We start from the raw sequence: 13,634 nt of genomic DNA, 5'->3' as shown, positions 1-13,634 counted from the left end.
CTACACTTTTTTTTTTTGCAAGGTGTGTGTGTGTGTGTGTTCTACTAGGGTTGTCAAAATATGGAGTCCAATACAAATGCTACAGCCTCAGAGGCAATGTTCTGCTTCCTGGTATGGAGAGGGAGCATGAGCTCCATATACATTTTAAAGGCTTGTTTTGTAGTAGGCAAATGGTTATGGTTTTGTTCTTTTCATTTCTTTCTCTTGGCAGTTTTAATATGATTTAGATTTTTGGTGTGCATCACTAACATTTAGCACTCACAAACATGGCTTATGTATTGATTGTGTATCTAGCGCGAAGACACGGATGGAGGGTCTTTGCTCTAGGTTAGGCCTAAACTGAGCAGAAAAGGTCAAGGTTAACTAGATCTAGAATCTAGAATCTGTGTTCGTGTTTGGGTGCAGGGTGCATGGTGGGGGGTGGACTGCAATGTTAACACCTCTTGGGCACTTAATAAAGCAGTACCATTTGGTCACCAGTTAAGAGAGGACACATTATAAGGTTACTGTCACAAGGGAAGTGGCATTGCTTTTGTCTAGAAGGACATAACCCTTTGTAGGTATCCCACCCTGCCCACCTCCAATGCAAAACCTTAGCCACGAAATTCAGCACTTTTCCACACCTCTCCATAACCATACTCCTGCTATACTGCCCCCTGGGAATTCCCAACTCCTTGAGGATGACCTGACCCAGAACATCACTACCATCCTCAAACCTACCACTAGTTCTAGGAGACTGCAACCTGGGCTTCAACAACCCATCAGATGCTGAGGCACTAGCCCTTGCCAGAGCCACCACAGCCTTCGGTATCCTCAACCCTACTCTCTCACCGCCGGACATTAGATTGGCTGCTTGATTACAAATGCAGCATATCAGTTTCTACTAATACTCCGTGCCCCTGGACTGACCACCATCACTTATCCTTCACCATCCCCTACTCAAAGACCCAAAATCTACCCATGCTGGTGCCACTAACACTAGCACGTATCACCTGCAACTTAACAAGTGACTGCCTACTCCCTTTGCTCAACAGATGCTAGAAACAAGCCTAGTAACTACAACATCCACACAGTAGACTACCAGAACACCCGACTAGCCACTGCAGTTGGCTCCCTAGCTCCTCTTAAGCTCCACAAAAACAAGTGGTTTACCCCCCTGCCCCTCCACCTCCACACCCTGAGGACGGAAAAACAAGCTGCAGAATCAAACTGGCTAAAGAACCTCAATACCACCAACAAGACTCTCTTCACAACCCAAGCCACCAAATGCAAACCGGCTGTCCTGGAGACCAAAGCAGTGTCCTGTAATACTAGAAACTCTGAAGTATCCTCTTGCACGCGAAAACTATTCAACATCCTCTGTGCACTCGAATCACTTATCGCTCCCCCATCGACAATCGCCAAAGACAACTCCTGGTGTGGCAGCATCCAAGATGCACTCAATGGAAAAAGCAACCTACTTGGATGCAAAAATCCAAGTTCAGTCAGATAGCATTGCTAATACTGCCACTCCACACCCTCCCACAACAATGCCCACTCTTTCAAGTCCAGCCTTTTTCAGAACGTGACGTGACCACCACAGTCATTGCCCTCAAACTGTCCCGATGCAAGGGGGAATGTTTGCCCAGCCACACTGATCAAACAATGTATAGCTCCTCTCGCCCCACTTATTACAGTTCATGTGTTAATATCCCCGCAAAAATATTGCCATATTTTTGCGGCAATATTAAGGCATGGAACCTGCGGGGGACACCCTTGCAACCCCTGCATTATTTTTAATGGAGCGGGAAACCTCAAATATCACCTATGGCTGTTCTGCCATAGTCCATTCCTCCCTTGCAACCAACACTATCCCGCTCACCCTCAAAGAAACCATCAATGGACTCAACCATCCACACCAACTACCAACCCATCACCAAGGTCCCATTCCTACTGAAAATCCTTGACCGTGACCTACACTCCAATCTAAACCTTCTTGTAAGAACACCTCCATCTTGGTCCTCTCCAAACTGGCTTCTGTCCCAAGCACGGAACAGAAACCACCCTCCTGGACCAAAAAAAATAATCGGCTAGACAAAGCGAATGATGGAGGGGAAACTCTCTTCGCCTACTACTTGATCTCTCTGCAGCATTTGACCTTGTTGATCACAGAACCTTATGCCACCACATATCAGTGGCTAGTTTCTCCAAGGAAGCGGCCAGCTGGATCGCCTCCTTCCTCAACAACGGATCCTCCGGAGTCTTCTCAGGCGATGCAGCTGCCCCCCGAACACTTGTAGGGTCCCACAAGGCTCCTGTGTCTCCCCCACCCCGTAACATTTATACAAACCCCCTCTTCGACCACCTCGATAACCTAGGCATCACATTTACGAATTACAGACAACACAAAAATCCTCATCCCTCTCTCAGGAAACTATGCCCAAGACCGCTACGCTCTAAACTCGATCTATGAAATAATCAAAACTAGGATGGCCAAATGCAACCTGTGCCTGAGCGACGAAAAGACCAAACACCTACTGTCGGCTCACTGGCCTGCCTCACCTGTCTTGGCCCAACCTTAGAGCTTCAACATAGAGGCCATAATATTGCACTCTTCACATCTGTAATAACATTCTGTGTCTACTTTGATGCATCCCTGAACATGTCCCATCAAATCAACAGTATCTCTTCTACTACAGTCTACACCACATATCTGATAAAAGCTAGCAGACCTTCCCTGTCCGCTGCCAACCGGCTCTCTGTGGCCCGAGCCCTGATGGGATCCAAACTGGATTACTGGAATGCCCTACTTTGCTGAACATCTGAAAGAAACCTGAGAAGGCTACAAACAATCCTAAATGACGCCCTTCGAGCTGCACTCAACCTTAACAAAACTGATCACATTTAGGAATCAAGAAGAGCTGCCCACTGGCTCCCGTTCAAGGACAAAATAAAATTCGAATGCCTCACCATTGCCATATCGCTGCCTAGCTAACAATGCCCCTCCCGTACCTTACCCAGAAGACCACCAAATGCACACCAGGAATATCTCTCAGATCTTCCAACAGCCAACTTCTACTCACCCCAAGATTCAGACAAACTATCAGGAGGCTTTAGCTTCCCGGTGGTGGTAGCGAACCTCTGGAACAATCTGCTGCCACACCTATGAACTGAATTGTCATACTAACTTTTCTGCAAAAAAACTAAAAACACACCTATTTAATATAGGACTGCCACCAACTTACTGATGACTTTCTTTGGATAACCGCATTTCTGATGCTTGTTAATCTGCTTAGAATCACATGCTGTGCATATGGTCTGACATCCAGTGGTAACCGCAGATCTTGTCTTTCGGGGATAGAAAGGGGACGTCGGCATAGGCCTGTCTGAAACACTATCCCTATCGTGATGTGTGTAGCACCCAAAATCCCTCACGCGCCGAGGTCCCTCAGATTGTTTTTTCCCACCCAGATCTCTGGCCGCCCTATGGCGGAGCTCTTCATGAGACATTGTTTATCTTACTGAATTGTCGGTTTATCCCTGTTAAGTCACTTCGCCCATCAAGAATATAATCGACAAAGACTACGGGGGAATCGTCTACGGCTGTGGGTTCCAACGCCTAAGATTCGGCGTTCGGACTTCCACGTGGTCGGGCCTTCCGGCCGACCTACACAGTAGGGAGAATGGGTTCAGGGTTTGCCATACTATTATTCCTTTTTTCCACTGCTTTCCCTTTTGGTCTGGTCACCCTTCCCTTCTGCTATGGAAAGGACTCCATTTAGATTCTGCCCTGTGTGCAGGGTTAGATATCCGTGGAAAGACGAGCACACCTCGTGTAATGCTTGTCTTCCCCTAGAGCACGACGAAAGGCGGTGTTTGGCGTGTAAACTCCTTAAACCTAAGACCCTTAGGGAGCGCCGGTTAAATCGGTGGGCCGCGTACGGCATGTCACGCGTGGAGCCGCCTTCCCCTGCCGCAACACCAGCCGAAAGTGACAGGGGCACGTCGGATGACCAAAAGTCCAATGCGGATGTTAGACCTTGAGGCGGACACTTCTAGGGCCGCCACGCCTGTCCCAGACCCTTCCAGGCTCGACTCCGGTCTTGCTACAGGGAACACACCCGGTGACAGGGGCGTACAATCGCACCGCACCAAGCACACAACCCAAACGCCATCCTCGACGACATCGTCGAAGAAGGCGAAAGCGCCAACAGTGCCCACGGATCAGTCGGGTCCGAAGCCTTCCCCGCATCTGCAGCAGCGCATGACGACTGGGCATAACAAACATAAGAACGCCGCTACTCCCCAAACTACACGTGCCGAAGTTTCAGAACAAGAAACTTCGACTGATTCCAAGGTTTCCAAGACCCGTACAAGCCCGAGAACTAAGAGTAGGCATCTACCTGAGAAGCCATCCGCTGGCCCTTCTGGAGCCGCGGAGGACACTTCTACTGCCGACACATCGGAGGCGTTGTCTCCCGAAGATTCAATGACTATCCGTAAGAGCATCAATAGGATTGCTACAGCGGTGGGCCTAGTACCGGTTCCGCCCACAGTTATGGGCCAATCCGCCGAAAAGTTTTCCACGGATTTGGAAGACGATCCCGAAGACTCTTAAGAAGAAAGCCAGGTACCCCTCTCAAGCACCCTGAGGAGATCCTCTCAACGCCTTAGGGCGGAAAACACGGTTCCTACTCAGCTAGGTCCATTTGGGTCATCCAAGTGGACCACGGAGCAATTCGAGGGGTGTATGGATCGGCTGGAGCAGTTTTTCAGGGCTTCTGATCAACCTCTGCCGAAAAAAGCTCTGGTAGACCCTAACCCTCAAACACAAGATGTCCAACACCAAGTTGACTATCAAGAAGATGTCCAGATGGACACGTATAGAGACAGCTATACAGAAGAGGAGGCCTCTTTCCTGGACAACTATGGGGAAGATCAAGGAGCAACGGACAACTGGGAGAACACCCAGCAGGACAATCACAACTCTGATATCGTTTGCCTCGACTCTTCCCCATCCACCCCGATTCGACAAGCTTCCCCGGTGGATGAGCAAATGGCTTTCAACAACATGTTGGAAAAAGCAGCAGAATTCTTTAAAATTGCCACACTTGAAGCCTTGCTCGAACAAGATTTCGCGGAGGACATTATTAATGAAAAGCCTCCGGCAAGCCAGTCAATCCCTCTCTTGAGCTCTGTAAAGAGACGGCTGGCCCCTTCCTTACTCACACCCGCTCAGACTAGGGCTGTAAACCCAAGGGTCGAAAATTTTCCGACCCTCCCCCACCGACCCGCTTTATATCAAAGGACACGCAATCCCAGACTCGCTGGTGGTGACCAACACTCGCAAGAGAGCAGGGGTTCCCCTTGCCACGGGAGAGTCACCCCCGGACAAGGAGTCCAAAAGGTTGTATGCCTTAGGCAAACGGGTTACGTCGGCGGCGGCGGCATATACCGTCCGAATTGCCAATAACACGACGTTACTAGCAAGCTACGTCGACGCCCAATGGAACCTACTCCAGGAAGGCCTTCAAGAGGTTCCGGAACCAACCAGAGCCAAGCTTCTCGCCATTGTCTCTGAGGGCAAACTTGCCAATCAGAATGTGGTAAAGAATACCCTGGACACCGCAGAGACAGTAGGCAGGTCTCTTGCACAGGGTACTCTCCTAAAGAGGCACGCGTGGCTGCGCACGTCGGGCTTCAGTCCTGAGACCCAGGCATCCATTATCAACAAACCCATCGAAGAGGCCAACCTCTTCGGGAAGGCGGTAGACAATGCGTTGGAGACAGCCAAGAAGGAGCACAAGACTATTAAGTCGCTGCACCAAATTTCCCAGAAACCCTCTTCAGAGGGGCAGTCATTCTCGGCGGTCCTTTCGAGGACGAGCCCGCGCCGCTCAAAACAATTTCGGCACAGGCAACTTCCACTCAAGTCAAACTGCTGTAAGCCCCACTTATTACCCCCAGAGGGGTCAGAAGCGCGGAAAGAATAGAGGCAGAGGCTCCAATTCCAGAGGAGTGTCAACTTTGGGTCAGAAATGACCACCAGGGGATAACTTCAGACCAGTGGGTCTTAAAGACGGTCGCCCACGGTTACTGCGTGGATTTCGCTTGACCTCCACAGTTCAGACCGCCAAAACATCGACCCCTTTCACCGGAACATCTGCAGATCCTGATCCAAGAGGTGGAAGCGTTGCTGGGAAAGGACGCCATAGAAGCCGTCCCGATTCTTCAGGTAAACAAGGGTATCTATTCAGTGTACTTCCTTGCACCCAAAAAGGATCTCACCATGCGTCCTGTTCTAGACCTGCGCCCAGCGAACAAGTTCATAAAGCCCCAGAAGTTTCGCATGGTAACACTGCAAGACGTGATCACATTGCTAAAACAGGGGGACTTCATGACAACATTGGATTTGAAAGATGCATACTTTCATAGTTCAATGCTGCCAGCGCACAGAAAATGATTCAGGACAAACACTACCAGTTCAAGGTACTCCCCTTCGGCATAGCCTCGGCGCCAAGCGTGTTTACCAAGGTCCTGGCAGTGGCAGCGGCACACCTGCGCAGACTTTCAGTTCCAGTTTACCCTTACCTCGACGATTGGCTCATCACGGGGACTTGTTCGACGCTTGTTTTTCGAACACCCAAAAAACAGACCTCCTGTTCAACCTTGGTTTTTCTATCAGCGAAAAGAAATCCAGCTTAGTCCCCAGCCAAGTAAAACAGTTCCTGGGGGCTCTAATTCGTACGGAAGACGGTCGAGTCTTCCCTTCCAGCGAGAGGGTTCAGAACATGCTCTCTCAGGTTCCTCAGTAGGTAGCCAGTCGAGAGGTGACGGTACGCAAAGCTATGCGTTTGCTAGGGATGATGGCGTCATGCATATACTTGGTTCCCCACGCGCGGCTGCGCATGCGTCCCATGCAAGAGTGGCTCAACAGCCAGTGGTGTCAGGCCAGCGGACAATGGGAAGATGTTAGTTGTCTCGCCAGCCCTCGTTCTCTCTGCAGTGGTGGTTGAGGGAGAATGCCTTGAAGGGGAAAACCGTGGTCCCCTCGGGTAGCGTCCAACCATACAAACCTAGTGGAGCTACTAGCAGTGTTCAAAGCATTGAAAGCCTTTCAGGAGCAACTGCAAGGGAAGACAGTGCTGGTCCGAACTGACAGCACAACAGCAATGTATTACCTGAAGAAACAGGGGGGCACTCACACTCCAGGGCTATCCAAGCTGTCCCAAAATATCTGGATATGGGCTCTCAACCACAAGATGTTCCTGATATCCCAACATGTTCCAGGGGAACTCAATCTTCTGGCAGACGTACTCTCCCTGCCCTCCCCCCCTTACCCCCCCCCCCCCGACTCCCCTTCTGAACAAGATAGTACACAAGATGCACCAGGAACCAGTCACCATGATTCTGGTGGCTCCCATGTGGGCCCGCCAACCTTGGTTCGCGCACCTGATGGAAATGTCCCTCTCCCCACCAGTCAAGCTGCCCGTACAACATGTCTCAGGACAGGGGGGAGACTCTGCACCCATGCCCACAAACTCTGAACTTAGCAGCCTGGCGCCTGAGGTCATAGAGTTTGAACATCTGCAACTCCCTCAAAGATGCATGGACATACTGAGGGAGGCAAGAAAGCCTAACACGTTATTGCTATGCCAGCAAATGGAAACGTTTTGTCATCTGGTGCAGTTCCAAAGGCGTCAATCCCACCAATTGCTCGCCTTCACACATTGTGTTGGATCTAACTCATCTGTTGGACTCTGGGTTAGTCTTCAATTCCTTAAAGGTTCACCTAGCTGCGCTGTCGGCCTACACCACGTCACAGCAGAAGGTGTTGTGGTGGAAGATACCTGTGATTAAAGCCTTTATGGAAGGGGTTAAAAGAATGTATCCGCCCCATCACTCACCCAGCCCCTGGGTGGGATCTAAATGTGGTTTTAACTAGGCTCATGGGACCCCCTTTTGAGCCTATGCATAAAGCTAGTCTGAAAGACCTGACTTACAAGACAGCCTATCTAGTAGCTATCACTTCTATCAGAAGAGTAAGCGAACTACAGGCCCTCTCAGTTTTGGACCCCTTTGTTACAGTCCACAAAGATAAGGTAGTTCTGCGCACACATCCCAGATTTGCGCCGAAATTAATTTCAAAGTTCCATGTGAACCAGTCAATCGAACTACCCACGTTCTTCCAGAGACCTACTAACATGGCCGAAAGAAGCCTTCACACACTAGATGGGCACAGGGCAGTCATGTTCTACATGGATAGAACTAAACCACTGAGGAAAACTAAACCATTCTTTGTTTCAGTGGCAGCTGGTAGAGAAGGGGAACCCTGTCTCTAAATCAGCAATATCAAGGTGGATTGTCAAATGCATCACACTGTTACACTCTTGCAAAGAGAGAACTGCCCTTCAAGCCTAGAGCACATTCTACTCGAGGCACTGGGGCATCCATAGCATTCATTGCAAATGTTCGCCTAGAGTCCATTTGCAAAGCGGCAACCTGGAGTTCTGTACACACCTTTACAAAACACTATTGCCTAGACTCTCATTCTAGGGCTGATTCTCAGGTTGGACAAGCAGTACTAAGACATCTTTTCTCTATTGTTCCTTCTCACAACCCACCTCCAACTCCGGGTACTGCTCGCTAGTCTATGCACAGCATGTGATTCTAAGCCATTTAACAAGCATCAGAAGACATGCATTACTTACAATCATCAGAAATGCTCTTACGGTATCTGCTTAGATTCACATGCGCCCTCCCTGCCTCCCCGCTCGGGGTGGAAGGAACATGGACTTCTTACTTTCTCTCTTCATGTACTCGCTCACTATAGCCTTGGGCTCCCTCATGGCAGAAAAAATACAATCGGAGGGACCTCGGCACGTGAGCGATTTTGGGTACTACACACGTCACGATAGGGATAGTGTTTCAGACACGCCTATGCCGACGTCCTCTTTCGGTCCCCGAAAGACCAGATGCAATACTCTGCGGTTACCACTGGATGTCGAACCATATGCACAGCATGTGAAACTAAGCAGATACAATCAGAAATGCTCTTACGGTAAGTAATGCATGTCATATAGAACTATTATGTAACCCACTATTCACTTTGTATTTAACGATATATCTAACCCCTTTATCCATGCTCGCTTCCTGAATGTAACCTAGCGGCAAGATGCCTGAGGGCTTTGTGCGCTTCTATAATGCATTTCCATCACTGCATTTACCTTTCTGTGGCCCTAGTTTCATCTGTGTGTCTTAGTGGGGGAGGGAATCCCTCCTTCAGCCCCCTCTTAATCCCTTCCCCCTGCCAGTTTCTGTTCTCCCCAAACTCCTCCAAGTGTTGCGCTTCTCTAGCTAGTTTTTGAAGGTTCGGCCCACATAATCGGCCAATCCTTACCCTCTTTCCCTCCTCCAAAACCACAAACTCCTGCGAGCCAGCTCTGCCGGTTAGTGCGTTTCAAAATGGCAAGTCCAGGCCTATAAACACCAGGGCTGCAAGTTTTACAGCAAAGCAATGCAAGTGTATGTCCTGGATGAACCAATGTAGTGTTAATAGTTTTGTTCTGAATGCTACCAGATGAGCCTGGTGTTCCATGTTGTGTTGGGGCCCATTGTTTCTCTGTGCATCCTGCTGGTGAAGACCACATTGACCCTAGCAGTGATGTTTGTGATATCAATACCTTTACGAGGCTCTCGTTTGTTCATAAGGATGGGGGCTGAGCGGGTAAAGGGGTAATACCTACTGCAGACCTTGGTGTTGCCTGGGTACCAGGCAATAATGGTTGGATATAGCTATACTTGAGTGCAAGTTTTCAGTGTGTGATTGGTAGTAGCTGAGAGGGAGAACCCTGGGAGAATGAAGCAGGTAACATTTGCCTGGCATGATACGTTGTGGGGGTAAGGTGTTGTAGAGTCACAGCGCTTTCTGGGATAGAGCAATTGCTCTACTCCCCAACCCTGCCCCACTTACTTGGGTGGTTGACATTCATGTCAAATATTCAGAGAAATGTAAGTATGTGGTGTGTGTTTAAAAATAAAAAAAATATATTTTAAACTGCTATTTCGAATGGATTGTGTCCTCCAACGTATTCCACATCTTTGACATGTAATGGCCACAGAGCTGCACTTCGGAAACTTTCAGCAGAGGGCGTCCTGCATAGATTACGTTGATGTCCCTCGAAGGCCTCTGTCGAGGGCGACATCACCGGATGTTATAAATAGGTTGCATGGCGCCCGTATCCTCCTTTGCTTATTTTCAGCGAACGTGTTGCTTCGTGAAACTCGGCGCGCCTCGTGTGTTTCATCGTTGAGATGTCTTTTTCTTCGACCCCTCCGACTCCACGGTCTGGTTTCAAAACCTGCCGGGACTGCAAGTCGAAAATGTCTATCACCGACCCGCATCGCATTTGTTTGTAGTGTTTGGGGGAGAGTCACGACACCGATGACTGTTCAAAATACCAATCGCTAACTGCCAAGGCTTTGCGGAAGTGCAAGCTCCAGGTAGGTAGGGGTTCTAAGCCCAGTAAGTCCTGAAAATCTAAGTTGAAATCCAAAGGGTTGTCCACCGACGATTCGAGGGGCGACTCTCCGCGTCTGGATGAGCCTGGGGTTCTCAGTCCCGGAGTGGTTCCCGCCATGCTTCTTCCTCGTCACGGCATTTCGCGGAAGCGCCATCACCGGTCGTCTTCTTCGGAGGATGGAGCTGCAAGGAAAGTGGCATGCCTGACGAAGTCCTCGACTCCGGTGGAATGGGCTACCTTTAAGGAGCAAATGTTGGCGATATTTCAATCGCAGGGCACAGGTCCGTCGCCTTCTAACGAAGCCGGCCAGGATTGGTCTCGTATCGTGGCTCGCACGCCTTCGGGCTCGGGTCCGCGACTCGGGAGCCTTTGAGGTCCCGTTCGGACAAGGTTTCGGAGGGTCGCAAAAGACTTGCTTCAAGGTCTCGGTCCTCGTCCCCAGCGAGACCGCAGCAACCTACTAAGGGCTCGAAGCTGGCACCAACCCGGTTGGCGCCGTGTCCGTCCGACTTGGACGTTGGCACTTTGCCATTTTATCAGCCCATGGTGCCGTCGGCACCAGTGTCGACGCTGAAGCCTTCGGCGCTCACGACGGCGAGGTTGTTGACGCTCTCGGCGTCAAAGCCTTCGCCTTCGGGGATTTTTGCCCGTAATTTGCCATTGGAGTACCCCGATGTGGTGGATCCTCCTAGGAAGGTTTCGGGAAATCTATAAGGCCAGTATTGGACTCCAGGCCATCTTCTGTCCCCAGGCCAGGGTTTCAACTCCCTCTGGATGACGTATATGAAGAGGAAGAAAGGTCTGATTTTGAGGACCGTGGAGAACTGGATGGGGCTCAAATTCTTTCTGGGGACAGTCGGTTGGAGTAGTTGAGGCAAACCCTCCATGATGCCAGTGGGTTGGACACTTCTCCGGAAGTGGAATTTGCTAGGCCTGAGCCTGGGGCTCATGCTGAGTCTTCATACATGAGGCTCATGGCTAGGGTTGCAAAGTGGGGTGGTCAAGTCCTCCTGAAGACTTTGTGCAGGATGATCTAATGGACATCCTAGATCAAGGTCCGTCCTCTGACCCAGTGTTACCATTTATTCTCAACTTACAGAAAAGGGTGGCGGCTGCTTGACAAAGTACTGCCCTTCCGTTAGTGACCCCAGCTATTTATCCACTCGCCCCATTCCCGAGAGTTTGGTGGTTCAGGCGGCCACAGCTACCTCGAGGCAGGCGGCGTACCCTACCATCCCTTCTGATGGGGACGACAAAAGCTTCGACGGTTGGGCTCAGAAGGTATTTTCTGCAGGGAGCATGGCATTGAAATCGGCCAACTCCACTTGTGCCTTAGCAAGGTTCCCCCACACACACTGTGGAACTGTTTCTTTAGCAGCTGAGCATATTCCCGAGGGGAAGAAGGGGATGGCTTCCTGGCTCTCATGCAAGACAGACGGCAAGGATGCTATGTGCGAATCCCTTCAATCAGGTTTGGATACGTCCGACCGTGTTAGCCGATCCATGGCTGCAGCACCATTCTATGCAGATTTACGTGTTTGCGGAAGTCTGGTTTTTCTCTTGATGTGCAAAGCAGTCTTCTGAACATGCCCTTGGATGGCGCACATTTGTTTGGCAACAAGGCTGACGAGAGCCTTGATGTTGCAGACCTCGAAGACTGCAGCAAAATCTTTAAGCGCAGCCGTGCGTTAACTTCCGCCTTTTCACCCTAGCGGACAACAGTGGAGGGGAGGTTCTTTTCGTTAATACTCATCCTTTGGTAGAACAAGAGGGGCCGCCAGTCAAAGGGGCCAGCGAAAAAGTACCTGTGGTGGTCGGGGAAATCGAGGTGCCAAAGCCGCTCAGGCAGCTGCCCCTTTGCCTTTAGACACTGCCACCGCCGCTTCCAAACGGTTGTGAGGCCATGTCTTATGGTTTGCCGGTCGGGGGCAGACTGTCTCAGCATCTGAGCGGCGATGCGTGGGTTCTGGATACCATACCCCACTGCTACTGTCTTCCCTTCCTTAAGCGGCCTCATGACAATCCATCGGGGAAACTCTTTGAAGCTTCCAGATCCGCTCCTTGCACAGTAAATCTTAACCCTGCTGGAGAAAGGCGCTATAGAACTGGTGCCTGTAGCGGAGAGGAACGAGGGTTGGTATTTCCCCTTATTTTTTGATCCCAAAGAAAGATGGGGGATTGAGACCCCTCCTGGACTGCGTTGGCTGAAGAAACTGCTCAGGAAGGACAAGTTCAAGATGGTTACTTTCTCAAGTCATCCAGGCCCTTCAACTTCAGGATTGTTTGGTGTGTCTGGATCTACAGAATGCTTACTTTCATGCGCCGATGCATCCCAAGAACAGAGTCCCTGAGGTTTGCGGCTGGAGCTCGCACTTTCAGTATCGGGACCTGCCGTTCGGATTGACCTCCGCCTGAGGGTCTTCATCAAGCTAATGATGGTGGTGGTGGCAGCGTTCCTCAGGTGAGGGGGATTCACGTCTACCCCTACCTGGACGACTGGTTGATCCGGGCGCGCTCTCCCGAGCAAGCATTAGATCACCTCGGTCTCACCTGCCGCTCCCTCCACAGGCTGGGCTTCTCCCTCAATTTCAGGAAGTCGCATCTGGCACCTCAACAGCTCCAGTACATCGGGGCTGTGTTAGACACGTCCTTGGAAGTGCTAGCCTCCCAAGGAGAGGGCTCTTCACATTGTGCAGATGGTGGACAAGTTTCAACATACCCAGTCTCTCCTGGTTTTCGAATTCTTAATGTTGCTCGGCCTCATGGCATTCTGCATTTTTCTGGTACCAGAGTCCTGGCTGAGGATGAGATCCCTGCAATGGGTCCTCCAAGATGCAGTGGTTGCAGTTCTCAGGCAAGATGGCCGATCCTGTTCAAATTCCACTGTCTCACAGGATCTTCTGGGAACCTAATGAAGGGGGAGCTGTTTTGGCAACCATGGCCAGAGGTGACTGTAGCGACGGATGCTTCCCTCACAGTATGCGGCGCTCATGCCAATGACTTGACCGCCAGCGGTCGTTGGTCTCTGGAGTCCAAACTCCACATCAATCTGTTAGAGCTGAGGGCCATCGGGCTAGCCCTGAAGGCTTTCCTGCCGTCTGTGGGGGGGAGGGAAGTGTCCTGATCATGACG

At 50.6% G+C, this 13,634-nt stretch overlaps 1 protein-coding gene across 2 annotated transcripts in view; it reads left to right on the top strand.

The window, feature by feature from the left end:
• The window catches only part of RIF1 (replication timing regulatory factor 1), a 1,074,525-nt gene that overhangs the window by 110,528 nt on the left and 950,363 nt on the right, over positions 1 to 13,634 (top strand). The window lies entirely within an intron of this gene.

The sequence above is a fragment of the Ambystoma mexicanum genome, chromosome 9 (genome assembly GCF_040938575.1).
Source record: "Ambystoma mexicanum isolate Mex_15411 chromosome 9, UKY_AmexF1_1, whole genome shotgun sequence".
Classification (NCBI taxonomy): Eukaryota; Metazoa; Chordata; class Amphibia; order Caudata; family Ambystomatidae; genus Ambystoma; species Ambystoma mexicanum.
The sequence above is the reverse complement of the archived record's forward strand: the minus strand, read 5'-3'. Positions and strand labels throughout refer to the sequence as shown.